A 5,194-nucleotide genomic window follows, 5' to 3' on the forward strand; every position below is an offset into this window, starting at 1 on the left:
CTGGCTAACAGAGATACTAACGCATGAGAAACTAGCTCGGAGTGATGTTTGTTCATGATATCTACCACATCCTATCAGGTAGCACCTCAATCTCACAAGGTGTTTCCTAGCTAGAAACATAACTGAACTTTCAGAAGACTACCCCAGCACTCTATTAAGCCAAGCACTTCTCAGTGATAAAACACATGCTGAGACCATGGGAGTGTGCCTGTGTTTCCGTACTTACTCTGCTGTAAAATGTGTCCTCTGGCCAGAGGGGATATCATGAGGTATACTACGGGAATGAAGAAAATACTCAGATACATGAATGGGGGGCTGAGTATCTCTGAAATATTAATTGTAGCCCTGTAAGGACTAAAAGCTATGCCCTCCCCATCTAGAGACTGGTCAAATACGACTAGCACACCACCAGGTAGTTGGCTGGTCCTCCCTTGAAAATGGTGCCTTATCAGGAGTTCAGTGTTGGTCTATGTTGTCGGTAGTTTGCACAGTTAGGAATGGCAGTAGCCATTTGAGGGAAAGACCACAAGTTGGAATCCATGTATAGCTTCTATTCCTGCTACTCTAGATACTTTGTACTTGGACTCGCTGGAATAGAAGTAGGTGGTTCGAGAAAAAATGGCATCCACAGGAAAGAACATCTTCATCTCTGCCCTGGATGTCCTCTGATGGGCATTATGTGGAACATGCGTATCTTCACATGCTGTACCCATTCTAAGAGATCCATGCATACACCTCTCTTTCAGTCACACTTAAAACCAATTTTTCAACTTTGTCCCTGACCAGTGAGCCAGCCCTTTAGCTACAGCCCAGGAATCACTGCATCTTAGGCTTTCTTTCCACACAAAATACACAAACAGATGTTCTATGAAAAGTTCTGCTCACATGGAAGATTCCTGTTCACCAATGTCTTTCAGGCCTTCCTGAGTAAGACAGTAGCGCAGCAGCCAAACTCTTCTTGTTAGTACTGACATACTATACAGATAAACCTATAAACTGGGCTTGTGATTTTTCTCCTCAATCCACAAGTCAGGAAACCAATATGGAAGTTTTATTTCCAATTACTAAGCATACTATATGTTTTACAACTGGAAAAATAACCTGAGTATGGGTTCATGTTCTTACTGGACACACCTTGAGACAGACACTATCCAGGACTCCATATAACCTGAGCTCTATAAGGTCCTACAATGACTTGTAAATGAGAGAGCTATTTTGAGTTTCTGGGTACTATTTTAAGTTCAGAGCCAGCACTCAATAAACCCCAGAAAAGCTGAGTTCCATTCTCTGCCATGCACAGTCACCCTGGTAAATGGCTTCTGGAACAGTTGGAAAATGCTTGTGGGTTTGTTGCACAGTCATTCCTCAGAGGGACCTTACCTCCCCTTTACTCAAAGGAATCTGGGGCTGTGCACTGACTTAGGAAATGGATAATTTCCACTTAGGGTAATTCAAGTTTGTTTTCTTCCCAGCCAAACTAAAATTTGGTTTTGCCCATGTATTTCAAGAAGGATTTTACTAGGCTGCCCACCTATTTCATTTCTAAGAAGCCACTGCCAGAAATTCCTGCAGGTCAGGAATCCTCTAATAACCGTTTTAAACATGATTTTATTGTAGTAATTGCATCACCACCTGTTCTCTACAACTCCATATGATAGTATTCCCATTGAGATAATAAAACCCAATGTCACTGAAATTTCCCTACATTATATCTGGTCTACAGAGAACTGGCAATTCAGGGGTCTTCAAGGATGGTGATGTGCTCCTTACCAATGATTTCTTAATGCTTCAATGAAGAGAGTGCCCTCCGTGTAATCCCAGAGTGTATGATTGGGAGTAGCTGAGCAGGTTACACATTATGTAGGTATCCATATAGCTGATTCACTTCATTGTACAGCAGAAACTAACAAAACATTGTAAAGCAATTATACTCCAATTAAAAAAAAAATCCATTCCGACATTCTTATTTCCTACAGCTTCAGACTCCTACCTCTTCAGAATGCTGGAATGAGGAGTGCTAGCATTTTAACCTTATTAACTATAAGCCAACTTTGGGTATAGCTTTAGGTCAGCCAATTCAGCAAACTATATATGTCTCTACCAAGTGTTTTAACCAAAACATTATATTCTGAATTCAAAATTAGTACACTCAGTTCAACGAATTCAGCTTCCTCTGATTCTGTTTCATCAGTTTTGCTCAAACACCTGCAGAATCCACTCCTTGCTTACTTTCCAAGCTTATTTTCCAGGCTACCAATGACAGAGAATGGCAAAGTCATTTGCTCTTTTCTTAGAAGTATATTTCCTTTTTAAATATTTAACTTTTCAATTTTGATATAACTTCAAAAAATGCATTAAGGTTGCATGAATGGTATAAAGAACTCTGATATAACTTTTACCCAGACTCAACAGGTGTTAACCTCTTACCTTATTTATGTATGATTTCGTTTCTCTTTCTCTATGTGGACACATCCTCATACACATTTTTCTCTGAATCCTTTGCCATTTGAGAGGAAATTGCAGACATCATGCACATTACCCCAAAATACTTCAATATGTATTTTCCAAGAACAAGGACATTCTCTTACATAAGCACCATACAATTATTAAAATCAGGAAATCTAATTTGGATACAATATTGTTATATAACTCACTACCTGTATTTGAGATTTGCCCACTTGTCCCAATAATGTCCTCTACAGATACTTTTCCCCAGATAATGAAATATATTTATTGTTGATAAGTAAACTTGTCTTTCTTTATTATTGTGGTGAGAGCACTTATGAACTACTCTCTTAAATTTTGAAGTGCCGGGTAAGTACTGATAACTATAGACACAATGTTATACAGCAGATCTCTAGAACTTATTCAATTTGGAAAACTGAAACTTTATATTCATTGAGCAGTTCCTCCCCATTTTCCCCTCCTTTCAGCCCTTGGCAACCACAATTCTACACTGTTTCTCTGAGTTGGACTATGTTAGGTAATTCGTGTAAGTGGAATCATGCAGTGTTTGTCCCTCTGTGACCAGTTTACTTCACTAAGTGTAATGTCCTCCACGTTCATCCATGTTGTCACCTATGACAGGATTTCCTTCCTTTTTACGGCTGAATAATATTGCATTGTATATTCATACCACATTTTCTTTAACAGTTCATCTATCAGTGAACATTTAGATTGTTTCTATATCTTGGCTATTGTGAATAATTTTGCAAAAAACATGGGAGTGTAGATACCTCTGAGAGCCTGATTTCAACATATAGTCAGAAGCAGGATTGCTAGGGTAGTTCTATTTTTAATTTTTTGAGGAATTTCCATACTGTTTTCCATAGTGGCTGCACCATTTTACATTTCCACCAACAGTATACAAGGGTTCCAATTTCTTTACATGCTCACCAATACTTGTTGTCTTTTGTTAGTTATCCTAACATCCTAGCTGTGCGGTGATATCTCATTGTGGTTTTGATTTGTGTTTCCCTGATGATTAGTGATGTTGAGCATCTCCTCATATACCTATTGGTCATTTGTATGTCTTCTTTGGAGAAATGTCTGTTCAAGTCCTTTGCCCATTTTTAAATCAGATTACTTGTTTTTTAGCTATTGAGCTGTAGGGGTTCCTTAAACATTTTGGGTATTAACCCTTTATCAGATATATGGTTTACAAATATTTTCTCCCTTTTTACAGGTTGCCTTTTCATTCCGCTGATTATTTCCTTTGCTATGCAGAAGCATTTTAGCTTGACATATCCGGCTTGTCTATTTTTGCATTTGTTGCCTGTACTTTTGGTTTTATAACCAAGAAATAACTGCTCATACCAATGTCATGAAGTTTTCCCCTACGTTTTCTTCTAGGAATTTACAGTTTTAGTTCTTATTTTTAAGTCTTTAATCCATTTTGACTTGATTTTTTTGCAAGGTGTAAGATAAGTGTCCAATTTCTTTCTTCTCACGTGGATGTTCAGTTTTCCCAACACCATTTTTTGAAGAGACAGTCCTTTCTCCGTTGTGTATCCTTGGCACCCTTGTTGAGGATCTGCTGACCGTATATGCATGGGTTTATTTCTGGACTCTCTATTCTGTTCCACTAGTCTGTATGTTTGTTTTTATGCCTCCATCTTTGTTCTTTCTCAAGATTGCTTTTGTTATTAGGACTTTTTGTGTTTCCATATAAATTTTAGAACTGTTTTTTCTTTTTATGTAAAAAAAACAAAAACAAAACACCATTGGAATTTTCATAAAGATTGCATTGAAGCTCTAGATCACTTTGGGTAGCGTGGACATTTTAACACCTTGAAGTCTTTCAATCTATGAACATAGGATGTCTTTCCACTTATTTGTGTCTTCTTTAACTTTTTTCATCAATGCTTTGTAGTTTTCAATGTACAAGTCTCTTACCTCCTTGGTTCATTTTACTCCTAAGTATTTTATTCTTTTTGGTGCTATTGCAGATGAAATTTCTTTCTTTATTTCTTTTTGTATAGTTCATTGTTAGTGTATAAAAACACAACTGATTTTTGTATGATACAAAATCTACTGAATTCTAACCGTTTTCATTTTTGTGGAGTCTCTAGGGTTTTCTATGAATAAGATCATGTCATCTGCAAACAGAGAAAATTTTACTTCTTCCTTTCTGATTTGCATGCCTTTTTTTATTTTTTTCCTTGCCTAATTGCTCTGGCTAGGACTTCCGATACTATGTTTAACAGAAGTGGCGAGAGTGAGCATCATTGCCTCTTCCTGATCTTACTGGAAAACTTTAGAACTTTTCGCCATTAAGTATAATGTTTGTTGTGGGATTTTCATATATGGAATTAATTATATTGAGGTAAATTCCTTCTATACCTAATTTCTTCTATACCTAGTTTTTATCATTAAAAATGTGTTACGTTTTATCAAATGCTTTTTCTGCATCTATTGAGATGATCCTGTGATCTTTATTCTTCATTCTATTTTTTCCTTCATTATATTAATGTGATGTATTACATTAATTGATTTGTATATTGAGCCATACTTGCATCCCAGAATTAAATCTCACTTGGTCATGGTGTATGATCCTTTTAATGTGCTGTTGAATTCAGTTTGCTAGCATTCTGTTCAGGATTTTTGCAGCTATGTTCATTAGGGATATTAGCCTATAGCTTTCTTTTCTTGTAATATCTTTGTCTGGCTTTGTTATTAGGGTAATGTTAACATT

The sequence above is a fragment of the Balaenoptera physalus genome (assembly GCF_965194825.1).
Source record: "Balaenoptera physalus genome assembly, chromosome: 3".
Taxonomy (NCBI): Eukaryota; Metazoa; Chordata; class Mammalia; order Artiodactyla; family Balaenopteridae; genus Balaenoptera; species Balaenoptera physalus.